The sequence below is a fragment of the Antechinus flavipes genome, chromosome 5, assembly GCF_016432865.1.
Source record: "Antechinus flavipes isolate AdamAnt ecotype Samford, QLD, Australia chromosome 5, AdamAnt_v2, whole genome shotgun sequence".
NCBI classification, from domain to species: Eukaryota; Metazoa; Chordata; class Mammalia; order Dasyuromorphia; family Dasyuridae; genus Antechinus; species Antechinus flavipes.
In genome coordinates this window covers 120,626,100-120,646,070 of record NC_067402.1, presented here as the reverse complement: position 1 = coordinate 120,646,070, position 19,971 = coordinate 120,626,100, and positions in this window count along the sequence as shown.

Sequence of the window (19,971 nt, the reverse complement as noted above, 5' to 3'; positions counted from 1 at the left end):
CAGCAAAGTTATGAGACCAAGAAATAATAAAACAAAATAAATAAAAAAAAATTAAAAAATGAAAAACTAGAAGAGAATGTGAAATATCTCCTAAGAAAAATAACTGATTTGTAAAGTAGATCAAGAACAGAGATATATTAATAATAAAACTACTTGAAAGCTATGACAAAAAAGCATCTCATTACAATAACACAAGAAATAAAGTTGTCCTGAAGTGTTAGAACAAGAGGAGAAAGTAGAAAAAGAAAAAAAAATCCACCAATTATCACTTGAAAGAGATCCTAGGAGGAACACTCACAGGAATATCTTAACCAAATTTCAAAACCCCCAGGTTAAGGAGATTGTATTACAAACAACAACAATCACAAAAAACAATTCAAATATGGTGGAGTCACAATTGGAATTACACAAGTAATTCCAAGTTATAGTGACTACACTAAAAGACTACAGGTCTTGCAAAACTATCTCAAAAAACAAAAGAACTGGGATTATGGCTGGAAATATTATACTAGCAATGATAAGCATAATTCTGAATAAAAAAAAGATATTCAATGAATTGCCACTTTCTGGATTTTGTTGGAAAAAACTAAACTTAATAGAAAATTTGATATCAGATCCAAAAAAAAAAATAAAGTAAATATTAAAGACTACAAGGAACTCAATAAGACCAAAGTATTTACATTTTGTATGTGAAAAGATTATCATTAATAATTGCATAATTCAAAAGAAATATTGGGATAAAGCTGTGTGATGTAATTCTAAGTAGCAAAACTGTGTAGGAAGAGTTAAAAAGAGTAATTATCTCATATAAATGAGATGTGAGGTAAGAACTGATACAGAGAAATTAGATGGGCTGGTAGTTTTGTAACCTGAGTCTCTCATTGGGAATGGGTTAAAGAGGGGACAATACACAGAATCCTCTAAATACAGAAAGAAATGAATGCAAGAGGATAAGAAGGGAGAAGATAGGTGGGAATTTTTTTAGAGGGAACTCTATTCTACTCACATCAGACCCATGTTAAAGAGATAAAAACATATACATTTATAAAAGTATTTTAAGTCTATAAAGAAATAAAAGGGTGAGGGAATACTATGAGGGGACATAGAAGAGTATGTAGATGAATAAGAATGGGATAAAAAGGGAACAACATCTGTATTTGGAAGATGATAAAAGTCTTCTGAATTCAGATAGAAATAAGAGATCAAGTGCGTAGGGAAGGGAGAGAAAATAAAGGAGGGATGTTAAGTCAAACAATAGAAGTAGAAGGTAGCAGGTTCAAGTAAAGTAGAAGAGTCAGGAGAGATAGGAATAGGATGAGGGGTAGAAGCAAAGCAGAGAATGAGGAGGGATAGGAATAGGATGAAAAAAGATAGTGAGGAAGATAGGAAGGAGGAAAAAGCAAAATAATTAAAGCTTAGAATGTAAATTGGGTGAATTCACCCATAAAATGGAAACACATAGTAGATGAAAAATTTGAACTCAACAATATGTTGCTTTCAGGAAATGTTACAAAAATGATTACACACACAAACACATAAAATAAAGATAAGGAGTAGAATTTATTATGTAACAAGCATGAGTAATAATCATAATATCAAAATTAAAGCTGGTTAATAGCATATATGAAAGATTCTGAATATATGAAAGCTGAATTTAATCTTGAACATATTTAAAATATACAGGTGAAGCTATAGGACCCATTTTTATCTCTGTAGCTGAAATTCATACTACCTGAAGAGATCTTTTAAAACATACTATAAATTTAATATAAATTGAGGTGGGGTTTAAAAAAGAGGGGAAAAGAGGAGGAGGGGGAGAAAGAGAGAAGAGAGAGGGAGGGAAAGACAAAGAGACAGAGAAAGAGATACACAGAAAGAGAGAGGTACAGATAGTGAGATATAGAGAGAGACATAGAAACAGAACTTAGGAGGGCGAGAACCTTTCCTCATCCAATGTTGAACAGAAAAAGATTTGTCCAACCATATATATAAAATGTCAGGATTACATACATACATACATACATATATATATATATATATATATATAATATATATATATATATATATATATAATTATTTCAAAGTTGTTCTTGTCTGTGTTTTTTTTTTTTTCTGTGTAAAAGAGAACTCAGTGGAAGGGTTTTTGTTTTTTTTGGAAGGGATGGATGTTATTCCATTATTTTTAAATAATATATGTGCAGCATATATATTATAAACTGTAGAATTAGATGGTCCTTTTTGAGAATTAAGGATGAACAACAACAAGAACTATAAGAACTTTTTTTTGCCTTAAAGTTTTCTGTAATCATTCTTAGTGCAATTTACTTCAAAACTTCCAAAACAAATGATTTCTATTTGTTCTAAGTAATTCTGATAATTAATTATTAATTTTTGGAGGGGTAGAATTAGTTTAATTTAATTTATTATCATCTAATTACTAGAAGGTAGCTATTTGAGCATGGTAGTTCTTATATTTATATGACAGTTCATAACTAGTTTTTTTGGTTGTCTCATTAGAAAGACAAAGGGTTAAAGCAAGTTCCTTGCTATTAAGTCCCTTTCTGTTTAATAGATTGGGAAAGTAGATTTGAGAAGGTGAGGTAGAAAAGTTTATACTCCCACTACATACATATTGTATATGAATAGGGTTTCTAGTTCTCAAGGCTGTTCCACCTTTCACAGTCACACAGCTAATAAAATGTTATTGGCATGTGTCTCATTCGAAAGTTGTCCTTTCTTCTTCCTCTTATTGAGCTCCCAGCTGCATTCGGTTTGGCAAAATAGCTGTGTTAGATTTTAATTCTGTTATTTAGTTATTTTAATTCTCTTATTTAGTTGATCGACTAAGGTAGAGGTCAATGGATATAAAAGGATCTAATTTAAGTTCACAATCTTAGAATTTTAAAATCTAAAAGAGATAGAATAAGGCTAGATAATTTTCATGCAAAATATTTATATTAATAATACTAATGGGTTTTGATTGCTGTTTTTAGGAGACAGCTAAACAACAAAACTTTGACTTAGTGTGCTTAAGTTATTTCTTTTAAAATAATACAATCAATTTTAATATTGAATGAATTTAATGCAACTAAATGAATTTGCTTTATGACAATTTATATCTTAAAATTAGTAATTTGATGCATCAGACATTATAACTCTTCAGTCACATCTTCTGAGTCTTTATTAGAATTCTTGTATATTCATTCACGTTTATTTTTAATCTTACATTGTCACAATTAGTGTGTAATTTCTTTTTGCTGTTCTGCTTTTTTTTTCTCTTTAGATTATATCATAAAAACCTTTCCAGATTTCTTTATGGTTCTAGTACTTGATCTTAATTGCATTATAGTATTTCATTATACTAATGTACTACAATTTATATAAACATTCCCTTATTGTTGAACATTCAGGTTCCTTTCAGTATTTCTTAATTATAAATTGTGCTATATAAATCTAAGCCACAGTTCATTTTTTTATCCTTTTTTTTTACATCATTCTTAGGAAAAATTCCCCCAAACAGAATCATTGGATCAAAAGGTACAAATTATTTCATTTTGTTGAATAATACCTTCAGAATTATAACAAGTGGATTATTTAGTTCCTCATTTGCTTTTAGAATACCAACAGAGAAAATATATTTACTTATTGAAAATCAAAGCCAAATAAAAAATAAACAATTTAATGATAAGTAATAAAATGGCTTGATTTCCTATTATATGAATTTTAAGCCAGATGTCAAAACCCATGAAGGGAAGTCCTTTATAGCTTTTACAATCCACATCACAGAAAGGCCTCATTATAATACTGCTTCCCCTCTACTGTAGTAAAATTACTTAGTCTTGAGTTCAGACAACATTAAGTGTGTAGCAATACTTGACAGGCTTTTTCTTCTAAATCTAAAAAAGAAAAAAGCTCTACTTTTATTTATTTATTTATTTTTTAATTAAAGCTTTTTATTTTTCAAAACATATAACCAAATAATTCTGCAACATTAGCCCTTGCGAAACTTTGTGTTCCAGTTCCCTCCCTTCTCTCACTTCCTCCCCAAATGGCAAATAGTCCAATATATGTTAAATATGGTAGAAATATATGTTAAATCCATTATATGCATACATATTTATACAATTACCTTGCTGTACAAGAAAAATCAAATCAAACCAGAAAAAATGATGAAGAAAATAAAATGCAAACAAACAATAATAAAAAGAGTGAGAATGTTATGTTGTGAACCACACTCAGTTCCCACAGTCCTCTCTCTAGGTGTAGATGGCTCTTTTGATCACAAGACCATTGGAACTGGTCTGAATTATCTCATTGTTGAAGAGAGACATGTCCATCAGAATTGGTCATTATATAGTCTTGTTGTTGTTGTGTACAATGTTCTCTTGGTTCTGCTCACTTCACTAAGCATCAGTTCATGTAAGTCTCTCCAGATCTCTCTGAAATCATCCTATTGGTCGTTTCTTAAAGAACAATAATATTCCATAACATTCATATACCATAATGTATTCAGCCATTCTCCAATTGATGGGAATCCAGTTTCTAGCCACTACAAAAAGGGCTGCCACAAACATTTTTGCACATAAAAATGTGCAAAATCTCTTCAGGATATAGACCCAATAGAAACACTGCTAGATCAAAGGATATTCACAGTTTGATAACTCTTTGGGCATAGTTCCAAATTGCTCTATGGAATGATTGGATCTGTTCACAATTCCACCAACAATGTATCAGTGTCCCAGTTTTCCTGCATCCCCTCCAACATTCATCATTATCTTTTCCTATCATCTTAGCCAATCTGAGAGGTGTGTAGTGGTATCTCAGAGTTGTTTTAATTTGCATTTCTCTGATCAATAATGATTTAGAGCACTTTTTCATATGATTAGAGATGGTCTCAATTTCTTTATCTAAAAATTGTCTGTTCATATTCTTTGACAATTTATCAATTGGAATATGGCTTAAATTCTTTTAAATTTGAGTCAATTCTCTTTATATTTTAGAAATGAGCCCTTTATCAGAACCCTTGAATGTAAAAATGTTTTCTCAGTTTATTGAAAAGCTGTACTTTTAAAGAAAGAAACCATGTTTTTTCTCTCTTTTCTCCTTCTTCCCTTTTCCCTTCCCCATCAGCTTGCTGATTCTAATTAAGATTCCATAATTGGGAGGAGGAAGAGAATAAACATAAATATCTACATATTATCTATTATATGCTAAGCACTTTACAGATATCTTATTTGATTCTCATAACTGAGCTGAATAGAAGTTAAGTGAATTGTACAGCATCACACTGCTATTAAGTACCTGAGGAGGGATTTGAACTTAAGTCTTTTGACCTACTGTTCGGCTATGGTTATGTTTTTTCTTGTTTTGTTTTGTTTTTAAGACTGCAGTATACATAAAAGGAAGAAAACAAAAAAGCATGTGTTAAAATTAAGTGTAATGGAAAATATAGAGTTAGATGTTAAGTTATTAAAAAGTAGACACAAAAGTAGACTTTTTTTTATTACAGGAACTACAGGTGACATGGTGATAATTTTTGTAATGCCAGAATTGGGAAAATGATTAGAAAATAAACAATACATCCAGCTGAATGGATGGTTTTTAAAAGAAAAGAATATTTTGTTTTTGTCTTGTATCTCCAATGCCTAGTATAATGTCTTACACGTAGTTGGCTTTAGTGACTGATTTTTGAATGAAATTATTTGGGATAATGAAAATTCTTTGAAAAAGGCTAATATTTATATAAAGACCAATATTTATTTAAGGAAGATTTATTTAGAATTGATGTACAAAGTAGAGTCAAGGAGCAAGGGAGATTAGAATGTAGCAGAATTTCTATTGTATTTATGTGCTAACTTTAAAAATTGAGAAAGTGAATCTCCCTATTGTGAGGTGAATTGTCCAAGGTTGCACAGTTAGGGGCAGATGTCTAATTAGATCTAACATTTCCTACCTTCCATTTCAGAATAGCCTTTCCAATACATCACACTGCCCTTTTTGGCCTTATCTTTATTTCTTTGAATCTTTTTTCTTTTTAGAAAAACTCATTCTGAGCTTTCCTCTTATGATTTACTAATGCTTTCAGAATATTTCTGGAACCTCAGACTTGATGAAGTCAATTTTCAGCAAGGAGCAAAGGAACAAATTAAATCCATTCATATCCTTCTACAACTATGCAAATCTCTATGGGTTGAATGCTTGCTTGGTGACAAGAATTCAGAATTAAAATCAAGTTTCCTGGCTAATGGAAGAGCTTATTGTCTTATTGTCATCGAATCCATCAGAGGTCTTTGACATGGGAAAAGAAACATTGAATTTCCTTTATCAGACAGCAAGACTCTGGAGTGTCATTCCAGAGAGTCTGCAGGTAAATGCTTTCTCAAATTCAAAGAAAAAATTACTCTATGGTATTTGCTGTTGTGATAATATGTATGCTAATTAGAGAGAAAAGGAATTCTGGTAATTTGTATAAGTTTGATATTCCTGCAAGATTTTTTTTCCTGTTGTGAAAGCTTCAAAACTTTGGAACATTTGGTTTTCATTAGCGTGGGCACTCCTGCTCCCTACCAATGGAAATTACAAAACAGCACCTTAATAGATGATATGAGTTACTTTAGCCCCAAAGTTTATTAATTATGATCTATTATTTCCAATAATAGGACTCTCCAAACTCAGCTAGGTTGATCCTTGGCATATGCATTAGATATGTACCAGAATGGAAGTAGGTCTTAGCTTTGTTGGCCTTTGATTTGGAGAAATCTATATTATTGTCATGAGATTAAGACTTTTGGGGTCATATATTTTAAGAAACACTAAATGGTGGAAAAAACACTGGATTTGGATTAAAACATTTAACAAAACAAAACCCCTGGGTTCTGGCCTCATCAACTATGATTTTAGATAAGATAGGGAACAAAACTTTTGGGCTTAGTTTTCTCATCTGATAAAAAGAAATGATGGGACTTGATTTCAAAGATCCCTTCATAGGCCTAATGATTTAGAATAGGACTTCTTAAATTTTTTTCTATTTGTGATTTCTTTTTTACCTAAGAAATTTTTATGTGACTCTGTATATATGTAAAATAGGTATACAAATCAAACATTTACTGATTAGAAATCATAATTTTATGATTCCCACATTCGGTTATGAGATTGCATGTGAGGTTGTGATCTATAGATTAATGTTGTGATATGGGAGCCACTTGCCAGTGGCTGCTGGAGGTCTAACTCAGACCTGTAGAATGGATCTCTTCGAGAGGATGATGATGATATAAGGAGACTGAGAGGCAGGTGCTGTTCTCTGACCTCTCTCCTGAGAGGCAGTTGTTTTGTCTGACCTCTCTCCTCTTCCCTCTTGCCTCCAATTTATTTCATTCCTGATTCACAAGGAACATCTATGAAGGCTGCTTTGCAACGCCTTCAAGTTTATTATTCACAGCTGTGTAGCTCTCAGAGAATTGACCTGCCTCTTCACCTAGGCATGGTCCTTAACAGTTTAAGAAATTTTAATCTAAAATACCTTGATTCTTCATCACTGAAATTTGGAAATCCTGGAGAAGATTCAAATTATTAGGAGGCTAGAAAGAGAAACAAATTCTATGTTGAATTACTTTAAAATAAAGTCAAACTATGAGAATTTGCCAGAATGTAGTCTCCTTTTATCTTTATATAAACTCTCCTCTCTTTATTTCTTTTATCTCTTCAAATTTTGGGGGATTATCTAAAAACTAGAATGTTGGCCCAGAAGGCAGAACTGTTTGCCTTAAGAACAGACTGCCCTAGAGGGCATTGGGACTTTTGCTTTATGCCTAATGATTTTATTCTCTCCCTCATGAGCACTTTTTGCTTTGTGACAGAGAAGGAAGAAATAGCAATAGTCTAATTTGCAGGGGTCCTCAAACTTTTAAAATAGGGGCCAGTTCACTGTCCTTCAGACTGTTGGAGGGCTGGACTATAGTAAAAACAAAAACTTTGTTTTGTGGGCCTTTAAATAAAGAAACTTCATAGCCCCATAGAGGGGGATAAACATTCTCAGCTGCCCCATCTGGCCCTCAGGTCGTAGTTTGAGGACTACTGGCTTAAAGTCTTAGACTTGTTGCTCTTCAGCTCTGCTCCATACTTGATAAATATGTCAAGACTGAATTTGGAATCGTGTTAGTATCTCAATCATCTTAGGGGGAAAAACACAGTGACTATATACCCATTAGAAAGGTATTGATTATGCTTAGGATGATCACATAAAAGTTAGTTTTCAGTTATATTATGATGAATGCTTTAAAGATTTTCCTTTTGAAATTCAAAAGATTTAATATGGCTCCATATGTTGGAATACAGTTGTTGAATTGAGATCTCATAGTGTTTCAATTATTCCTTGAGAGTAAGTTAAACGTGCTTTGTGAGGTAAAGCAATTCTATCAGTTCTTTGAATTATACCATTAGCATCCTGAACAAATTCATATGTATCCAAGTTAATAGCTAGGTACTAGAAAAATCAAGGTCCATAAATATTATTTTGGGAGTATGAGATGAGTGACAGATAGTAGATTATGTTTATCCTGGAGAATGGTGTAAAATTCAAGAAAACATCTCATGGGAAACTCTCATATGAATACAGCTGTGATGAAGATTATGATTGACTAAGTAAGAAAAGGATTGCACTTTTCTCTTGCCTATAAGTTATTTTATAAAGTAGAAAGAGCATTGGACTTGATGGAAATCAGAATTTGGAAGCATTTGGGCTCTTGTTCCTCTATTTAATTGCCATTTCATTGTGTGATGAGGTTTAAATTGGCTAAAGTTCTGTAACATGAAGATACATTATTTCTTTCATGGAACCATAGCTCTAGAACTGAAGGGGACCTTCCAGAGGCCAACTGGTCCAATCCTCTCATTTAAAGTTGAGAAAACTGGAACCTGTGGAGGTTAAATGCTTTGCCTATGTCCCATAGGTAATATCAGAACTGAGAGTTGAATATGGGATTTCAGACTCAACTATACTGCCTTTCTACACAGGGCTGTCTATGGAGAAAACTACATAAAAGTGCTACATAAATATGAACTTTTATTATCATCATTATTTTCCATGACTGGATTTTGACTTATTTCTTTAGATCAGAGTGAGATTATTTTTGAATGTCTACTTTCTTTTCTTCATTAATTATGGCATTGTGTTGTCCCATATTGTTGTGGTAGGTAATCATGATGGAAAAACACAGCTTTAGGAAATGTTCCCAGTAGGGGCATGATTTGAATGAATCAACAATGGAGTCTGAGAAGGATATGAAAGACCAGGAGAGAGCAGTGTGGCAAAAGCCAAGAGAGAGGAGAGTAAGAGGATACAGTGATCAACAATGTCAAATGCAACAGACAGGTAAAGAAAGATAACAATTGGAAAAAAGATCATGAGATTTGGTAATTGAGATATCATTGGTGACTTTGAAGAGACCAATTTCATTTAAGTGATGAAGTCAGAAGCCAGACTCCAAAGGGTAGAAAAATGAACTAGAGGGAAGGAAGTGGCAGGAAGCATTACCAGCTTTTTCTTGGACTTCAGCTGAGAAAAGAAAGAGAGAAATAAGAGAGTAACTTAAAGGGATGGTAGAATCTAGTGAAGATTTTTTTTAAACATAAAAATATGTTTGAAGGCCACAGAAAAGGAATCAGAAGATGGGGGAAATTGATGATAAGGGAAAGGTTGAGAAATAGAGACAGAAAGACAGTGATATAGAGACAGAGACAGTGAGACAGAGTTAGAGATGTCAGGAGCTCATTTTCATAAAAAGAAATAAGCTTTAGGGGCTGAGAAGCATTCAGATAGAAAAGCTTTTTCTCTAGAAACATAATATTAAATTAAGGGAAAAACAGAGAGACAGAAAGAGAGATAGAGACAGAGATAAAGAAATAGAGATAGACAGAGTTAGGCCAAGATAGAGAGACATACAGTGAGAGGGGCGGGGAAGGAAAGAAGGAAGAAGAGGAAGAAGGAGTGGGAGAGGAAGAGGGAGAGGGACAGAGAGAGAGAAGATTTGAACTAGATCCATGATACTACAAAATGATTTTCACAAGCTATTGACAGTGAAAATGACTTTGCTAGAATGTCATCTCTGAAGTCTTTCTCATCTCTATATTTATGACCCTATGAATTCAAAATTCATCATTCTATCTCTTGTGCTACAAACAAAGAATTCCATTCTAGACTTTGATGCAGTATTGAAATTCATTTTTCTTTTTTTTCTGGATAATTAGCAATCAATGTATTAATTAGGCTACCTGATAATCAATAAACTGATGGCCAGTTATTTCTCTTAGTAACCAAAGACACCTAAAGAGATGCTGAAATGCCTTAAATCCCTTCTTTTTTAAAGGTTTTTTTTATTATAGTTTTTTTTTGACAAAACATATGCATGGGTAATTTTTCAACATTGACCCTTGCAAAAACTTCTGTTCTAACTTTTCCTCTCTTTCCCTCCACCTTTTCCCTAGATGGCTGGTAGTCCCATACATGTTAAATATGTTAAAGTATATGTTAAATACAATATATGTATGCATATTTATAAAGTTGTCTTGCTACACAAGAAAAATCAGATTTAGAGAGAAGGTAAAAATAACCTGGGAAGAAGAACAAAAATGCAAGCAAATAATAACAGAAAGAATGTAAATGCTATGTTGTGGTCCACACTCATTTTCCAGAGTTCTTTTCCCTGGTGTAGCTGGTTCTGTTCATTATTGATCAATTGGAACTGATTTGGATCCTCTCATTGTTGAAGATGGCCATGTCCATCAGAATTGATCCTCATATAGTATTGTTGTTGAAGTGTATAATGATCTTCTGGTCCTGCTCATTTCACTTAGCATCAGTTCATGTAAGTCTCTCCAAACCTCTCTGTATTCATCCTGCTGGTCATTTCTTACAGAACAATAATATTCCATAATATTCATATACCACAATTTACTCAGCCATTTGCCAACTAATGGGCATCCATTCAATTTCCAGTATCTGGCCACCTCAAAAAGGGCCGCCGCAAACATTCTTGCACATACAGGTCCCTTTCCCTTCTTTAAAATCTCTTTAGGTATAAGCCAGTAGTAACACTTCTGGATCAAAAGGTATACACAGTTCGATAACTTTTTGAGCATAGTTCCAAATTGCTTTCCAGAATGGTTGGTCCGTTTACAACTTTGCCAACAATGAATCAGTGTCCCAGTTTCCCTATATCCCCTCCATCATTCATCATTATTTTTTCCTGTCATTTTAGCCATTCTGAGAGATGTGTAGGGGTATCTAGAGATGCCTTAATTTGCATTTCTCTGATCAATAATGGAAATTCAGTTTTCAATACATGGGGGATATTTTTAATCTCTTTAGAATTGTCTATGTGGAAACAAGGTCCTATGTAGAAATTCTTATCTGGGCTCACCAAGATCATTCCCTAGTTGTTTTGCCTGGATTTTTGGTCATGTCCCTCTTTAGGGTGTTGTGCTTATGTAATCCCTTTCTTCCTTGGTGCCTTAGGGCAGCATTTGTGATCACTTAGGTGCAATAGAAGCCTTCTTCTTTTGCATTCTTTTCCTAATTTAGCTGAATGGCAAGTATAACAGATCTTTTCTAACTTAATATTACATTTAAATTGAGAGAAAACAAAGCAAAAACAATACAAAACTCTTCTATCTGAACACATCTCAGCTCCTGAAGATTACTTCCTTCTACTAAAATAAGTTCTCTAACTTTCCTGACATTGCTAGCTTATTAAATTGTTCCTTTGTATCTGATGTATAATGGAGAGGGATCTGGCAGCTTTCTATTTTTCCTCCAGCAGCGACATTTTTATCCTGAGCAGCTATGTACAAAAAGAATTGGAGTAATTTTTCTTTGTTTTCCAGCCTTTTTTTTTTATTATGTCTTCAACTTGATATTCCTGAAAATCCCACAGAGAAATATTGATATGACATTGAGGTGGCTGTTCAATGCTATGCTGTGGTCCACACTCATTTTCCAGAGTTCTTTTCCCTGGGTGTGCTTTTTCCCTGATTTTGATAGCATTAGTAGAAAACACTCTAGAAATCATAATCCAATTCTCTGGCCCTCTGCTTAAAAATAATAAGGATAAGGACTAGACTATGTTTTACTGGTTCACTGGACATTTTTGTATTTTATAATCTTAGCTTCCTTGAGTGATTGGTAAATGGGGGCTAAACCAGATTAAAATGTAATTGGGAAATATTTTTTTGTAATAGCTTTTAATTTTTCCAAATATATACAAAGATAGTTTTCAACAGTCACCTTTGCAAAACCTTGTGTTCTAGATTTTTCTTTCTCCCTGCCTCTAGACAGCAAGAAATCCAATATAGATTAAAGATATTCACTTCTAAACATATTGATATATTTGTCATGCTGTTCAAGAAAAATCAGAAAAAAGAAAAAAAAACACGAGAAAGAAAATAAAGCAAACGTGAAAATACTATGCTTTGATCTACATTTAGTCTTCATAGTTCTCTCCATGGATGTCGATGGCTCTTTCCATCACAAGTCTTTTGGAATTGCCTTGAAACACCTCACTGTTGAAAAGAGCCATCATGATTGAACATTGCACAATCTTATTGTTGCTGTGTACAATGTTGTCTTGGTTCTATTCATTTCACATAGAATCTGTTCTTGTGTTTCCAAGCTTTTCTGAAATCATCCTGCTGGTCATTACTTATAGAACAATAATATTACATTACATTCATCTACCATAACTTATTCAGCTATTCTCCAATTGATGGGTATTCACTGATTCAGCTTCTTGCCACTACGGAAAATGCTGCTACAAACATTTTCGCACATGTGGGTCCTTTTCTCCTTTTTATGATCTCTTCAGGATACAGATCCATTACTGAACCTACTACTCACTGAACCAATGGGTGTGCAGTTTTTTGTTTGTTTGTTTTGTTTTTTGCTGAGGCAATTGGGATTAAGTGACTTGCCCATGATCACACAGCTGGGAAGTGTTAAGTGGCTGAGGCCAGATTAGAACTCACGTCCTCCTAAATTCAGGACTGGTGCTCTATCCACTGTGCCACCTAGATGTCCCTGGATGTGCAGTTTTATAGCCTTATAGGCTTAGTTCTAAATTGCTCTCTGGAATGGTTGGATCAATTTACAACTCCAGAAACAATATATTAGTGTTCCAGTTTCCCACATCCTCTGCAACATTTACCAGTATCTTTTCCCATCATTTTAGCCTATCTGAGAGGTGTGAAGTGGTACCTCAGAATAGTCTGGGATTTCCTCTGTAGACATGTTGTTCTTGTCTAAGTTGATGTTTTTGGTCTGCCCTGTCACCGTAGTAACTTTCTACACTCAAGGTTCTTTTCTGTTTCTTGTTCACTTTCTTTTGTTTTCTTTGATATTTCCTCTTTTTAAATTTTTATGGTTGAGCTCTATTTCAGGAGCAAATAGGGTGCTATTCTAAGCTTCTTGTGAAACTCTGAGCCTTGGCTTTGAGCCCAGGGATCCCTTGTGTTTGCAAGGGCTACCTTTGCCAGAGTTTACCTTATAAGCTGGGACTGAGGACTGCCTTACTGGTTTGCTTTTCTACTGAGCCAGGAGCAAGAGTCACAGCTGCTGATCTGCTGTGACTGAGACCCTCTCATTGGCTTTCTCAGCATCTGCCTGAACTGGGCTAAACTCCCTTTAAACCCTAGTGAAATTGACCTTTCTTGAAGTTTTTCCAATCTATCTTGAATTTTAGAGTAGTTTCATTCCATCAGAATCTGTTCAGAGATTTGATTTCATGTGGTTTTTGAGGGAAACTGGGAAAGCTTTATCATCTTGGCTTCACTCCTGGAATTCCCACAGTTGTCTTAATTTGCATTTCTCTAATCAATAGTGATTCAGAGCATTTTTTCATATGTCTAGATATGAATTTAATGTCTCCATCTGATAACTGTCAACCTTGGCTTATTGTCTTCAAGCTCTGCTTCATCCCCACCAGAGACAACTCCTTTAATCCTTTGGAGTCTTATTAATCCTGTTTCTTGCCTATAGACAATCTAAATTTTAAGTATCTTTTTAGGATCTTTATCCTTAAGTTTGTCTCTAATTGAGAGATAGATTAGAATCACTCTGGAGATTCTTCCTTGTCTAGTAATATCTAATTTGTTGTTCACACAAGATACTTTGACCTTGGGTCTTGGATACTTTCTCCATTTTGCAATTGACTTTAACTTTTAATGGATTCACAATTCTATTGCAAGGTTTTTGTCCTATGAATTCTTGGGGCATCTTGGCTGGGAAATTGGCTTTCATTTAGATGATTTTTGATGATGTGGAAAAATCTCGGCACCTGAGTTCATTCAGTTAAAGTTGTTTTGTTGAATCCAGTTAAACCACACAGAGCAACAAAATATTGTTTTATGGTGTATATATCACCAATAGAAGGTTAATTACCCAAATCTTCCATGTTGTGACCATTTTATATAACTAAAGTGTAGATGGCCATTGCTACCTGTATAATGATAGTAGGATATCATCTGTAAAGGAATTGTCTGGACCTATCTTCTGCTTCTTTACATGAAGATCAACCATTAATAATATCATCCCTATGATACTAACTTCCTTTTTTTTAAAAGTTTTTTTTAATTAAAAAAATTAATTTTTTAATTAATTCATTTTCTCAAAGCCAGTAAATAATGCTAGAAAATGGTATAATATCAATAATGGAAGTGGCTGAATAAAAATAATTTATTAAACACTCACTATGTGTTAAGCACTGTGCTTAAGCACTAAGTATTATGACTAGAAGATGCCATCTATAATACTTCCTATAAGATGGAGGACTACCAGACTTTGCTGTCTGATTTGCTGGTGTGCACCAAAGACTCATGGGCCTTTTTCATCTGCCTTATTGCTCAACCATAATGATAATTTGTTTGTTAGTAAACATAAGAAGGCCAGGAGGATTGATGTCAAAGAGAACAATGTTGGTATCAAAAAAACTTGGGTTTATTAGAACCAAACAATGTTGATCTTATAAAACAGGGTGTTTTGGGGTGATGGAATCTCTAAAGAATAGAACAAGAATACTACATTTTGGAACTAGTGTACCAAAAGGACTTTATTTACTATACTCTATCTTAGAGCTCACCTCCTCTCCATTACTATAATAATGCAAATAGAAAGTTGCTCAGATTCAACTTAACATTGGAAAGGAATTTGTGTACTGCTTTTTTTCTCTCACAGGTAACATCCAAGTCCAAAGTAATTGCAGGCTGAAAGGGGAAACAGCCTCTGTCAGCCTGCTGATTTTCCTGTGAATGATTCATTCATGAACATCTTTTAAGGGGAAGAATCTCTTCTCAGCCTAGCTGGACTAAATTAATGAACTGACATACTAGGTTATGAGAGAAGGAACCCTAGAGCCAGAAAGGAAAAATAACTATTTAAGAGAGGAAAACAAAGAAAGAAAGGAAGGAAAAGAAGAGGAGAGAGAAAGGGAGAGAAACAGAAAGATAGACAGAGAGACATAGAGAGAGAGAGAAAGAGACAGACAAAGACACACACAGAGTGGGGGGGGGAGAGAGAGAGAGAGAGAGAGAGAGAGAGAGAGAGAGAGAGAGAGAAAGAAAGAGAGAGAGATTAATTTTCTTTTTAAAGATCAGTCACTTTAGAGACTTGATTTCATTGATTTTTTTTCAGTCAATTTGCCTGGTATAGAACAGAAAAGAGAACTCAACTTAACTGTAGATCTCTCTTTTCACAAAGTGCTTGCTATTCATTGAATTCTGCCTCTAAAATCTTTGAATAATTAATTATCAAGCCAGAATTATTGCAGTTTTCAGGACTGGTTATTTGCAAAACTCTAGGAGGTGAACACTTAGAGCCTGGACAAAGTCTTTGTTAATGTGATGGCTGGGGATTGATCATAGGTGCTCTTTGATCAACTTTATGAATTTTAAGAGGAAGATAAGTCTTTGTTTAGGAGGTTGAGTGTATCTAGCCAGGGAAAGTTTGGACACCTTTGGATCCCTTAGAAGGTGTATTGGTATGAGATGCAGTGAATTGTTTTTACTGCTGTGGAGGATTATGAGGGGAAAGTCATAATTTTATGCTAATAATTTAGTAACTCGTGTGGGATAGATATTGTGGGAGGAACTATAAAGAGGTTCAGCAGATTTTATTCTTTCTTTCTTTTTTTTTTTGCCAACTTCCTCTTTTATCTTTCATCTGAAGAGACCTAGAGAGTTCAGCAGAACTCTATTGGACCAGGGATAATGGCTACAGTGGGGAAGAAGCACCTGGAATTTGCATGTAATTGACTCTGGCTCAGGAAGAAACTTCTCAATGTCGACTTTCTGGATTCTACTTTGGAAAGGCAATATTATAATTTCTGAGCAGTTGGCATATTTGGCATCATAAAAAAGGAGGAAATGTAACCAAGTAGTGAGAATTCCTGAGATTGCCTTTAGTACTATCAAGGCTGATAATTCTGGAATCTAGTCTTTTAGTCAGAGAAGGGAGATTTCCTGGTGAGCATGATTCTAGTGGCTTTCCTTTTATCAAAAAAATAGTATTTCTTGTATAATGGGACTCTTGGCAAGAGAAGAATAAGCCCCTATGTGTTATCATACTTCATATAAGCAGACAGACAGAAAGACAATTTGGCAGAGAAGGCATACTTTGAGCTAACACCATTGACAGCTGTTGCCACTCTTTGTCCTTGAGCAAAACACGTTTTATCCAGGGTGGCCTTTTGTCTCCATCATAATGGTTAATGAGTTAGTCCTTCCAATATTTTAGTGAGGTTAGAAGAGAGTTTAAGATAAAGAACTACAATTTTGTCAGGATCCTATAACATTCCTATTCTCCCTCTATCTCTTGGATTTGGTTGGAGTTGGTTAGAGTAGAAAAGAAGAAAGACAAGTGGAAATATAAGGATATAGGAGAGAGTAGAGGGACTTTAAGAGGGGAAGAAAAAGGAAGAGAGAGAAAGAGAGACAGAGAGACAGAGAAAGAAAGGGGGGGAAGAAAAAGAGGAGGTGGAAGGAAGAAAAGGAAAAGGGGGAAGCCAGAGAAGGAGAGAGAAAGTAGAAGAGAAAAGGAGAAGGAAGGAAGGAGAAGAGGTAAGGACGAGAGAGTTGTCCAGATTGCCTTTTTGTTAGACCTTGGGAAACAATGATATAAGAAACAAAGCCAAAACCATTAAAATTGGAAGAGAAGTCTGGTCTCTTTATGTCTATGACTCAATATTCTGAGTCATTTCTCACTCCACCCTTCCCTTCAAATTGAGCTAAACACAAATGCTCATTCCTCATCACCATGACTTCTCTTTTAATTCTCCCCTAAGCTATATAGCCAGAAAAGGTTTCCACTAGAATGCATAGAAAGTAAGGCAAATTCAGCAAACTACTTGTGCTGTTTGCATCCTACTTGTCTCATTCATCACTTTGACTGGAAGATTATCCAAATGAAAAAGTAACAGTAGTTATGATTTAAATTGTTTCATTATACCCATGATTAGCCTACTGCTGCTCCTTAAGGGCCTTTGCCCAGCTAAATTAATGTCTCCTGGGTAGGCAGAGATGAGTTTCAATTCTAAAAGTCAAGGGTGTTGTGTCTGAGACAAAGTTGGGGGATGCTTCAGGGGCTAAGCTATGGGACCATGCTATCTGGGGCCCATGCCAGGATGAGGGGAGGAGCCATAATCATTAGGCTACTAGTGGGCAAATGAGAACGTCAAGAGCTTTCAGAGAAAGACCCACAATTCACTAACTGGAATAGCAATTTCTTCAGTTCTGTAGTTAAGCACTTCTACGAGAGTGTTGTCTCTGGACTATTCTAGTCATAAAGAGCTCTTGTCTCTATTGCTTTTCTCTGTAGGGCTTAGTATAATGCATAGAACATGGTAAAGGCTTAATGAATGTCGACTGACTAACCTTGGCAGGGACAACAAAAAGTAGCTTGGACAAAATGAAAAGTCCAGGCTGTGTGAATTCAATGTAAATTTTGTATATTTTTAATTCTAACTTAGTCTTCTTTTAGGTTATTACTATTTCTACTCTCTTCCAGAAACCCCAGGAATTGATTTTGATCTGTTTTCTTCTGTATTCTAATATGGAGGAGGAGAAGAATGGTCCCAAGAAGTTAAATACAAGTATGCTATTTGCAACCAATGCTTAGTTTTCTTGCCAAAAATGTGAGAAATAAAAATGATTCTATAAAAGTAGAAGGAATAGGGCTATTAATGCTGATTCCTTGAAAACAAGGACATTTTATGGTGTTTTTCTCTCTAAGTTTAAAAAGAACAACTTCAATTCATTAGGTGGATTGGTTACTAGATTGTGCTAAAGAGATCAAGATCATGGTCTGGACCCTCAATTAGACCAGTTAACTTTGCCATTCACCTTGAAAAGGGGGAGAACAAAAATAATAGTAATAAAAAATCTAGTCAACTAGTAATACAAAACAGTGTGTGATTACATGTTGGGGATAAGTGATCAGTATTCTAAGATCTCAAAGGTCACTGAGGACTTGAATGGAGAGAAAAGATATGGAGGAAGCTGACCTTAAACTTGTTCCTAAAACAATCTTCTGAATCATATATATATATATATATATGATTCACTCTCACTTAGGGATATCATCCACTCCACCAACACAACATTTTGATCCCATTTATCATCAATGACTAGACCTGTAGTCATTACTTCTTGTTGTCTCAAAAATATGGATGGAGTCACTTGGACTTTGCTACAAGGTGGGAAATTTAGTGGGTACTCATCTCACTCCCTAAGGTCATTCTTCCTTTAGCATATCTTCTATCTGTCCCCTCACTCAATTGTCAATAGAGACATTAACCCTTTGAAACATTTCTTCTACCCTTTGGCTGAGAGATTTAAAGGCTACTGATAGCCCTGTCCTAAGTAGCTCTTTCCACTTCCCCCCACTTCATCCCATTTTTCAGGTGTGGTGGTCCTAACACTCAGTCCTCTGCAAGTTACATCCAAGATGAACTCTCTAATGAAATCATATTCATTTGTCTGAGATACAAAAATTCCTAGTTAAAACTTTATTGCTGATAGTTACCTATGTTAATAAACCATATCATAAGTAGATTTTCATGATTAAGTAATCACTAAAGTATGTCTTTGCATGTTTAAGTTGTCATTCTTCCCTCTTACAATAATGTTTTGATAATGTGTGTGGAAAATTTCTCATATTCATAAAAATAATCTGACTTTGCCTGGATGACCCTGAGTTTTGGTTATTGTTTAAAATTAGTATGTTACCTCAGGGATAGGAGTCCATTTTCCTTTAGGTAGCAGGGTTGTTTTATTTGAACTTTGGAAAGAGCTGACAGTTGGTGTCAGGGAATATATCAATAATGTTATTCATGAAGAAAATCCTCAGAGTGGCATTCCCATTACTGAGTGGGCTTACCCTAGGGTACAATCAGGGTTTGTGCTGTGCTGTGTCTTGGAAGCCTAAAAGTTTACACATTAAAGTCACTAGACCAGTCATGTAAATTACTGCAGGGCCATGGGCCTAGTAACTTAAAAAACAAACAAAAAAACATATTTTGGAAAACTAAGAACTTTTGCTCAGATTTTTCCAGTTGGAGCTTTTCTAGACATAACTGGAAGAAACTTTTTTCTTTCTTTCCTTCCTTCCTTCTTTCTTTCTTTCTTCTTTCTTTCTTTCTTTCTTTCTTTCTTTCTTTCTCTCTCTCTCTCTTCCTTCCTTCCTTCTTCCTTCCTTCCTCCTTCCTTCCTTCCTTCCTTCCTTCCTTCCTTCCTTCCTTCCTTCCTTCTTTCTTTCTTTCTTTCTTTCTTTCTTTCTTTCTTTTTTCTTTCTTTCTTTCTTTCTTTCTTTCTTTCTTTCTTTCTTTCTTTCTCTCTCTCTCTTCCTTCCTTCCTTCCTTCCTTCCTTCCTTCCTTCCTTCCTTCCTTCCTTCCTTCCTTCCTTCCTTCCTTCTTCCTTCCTTCCTTCCTTTC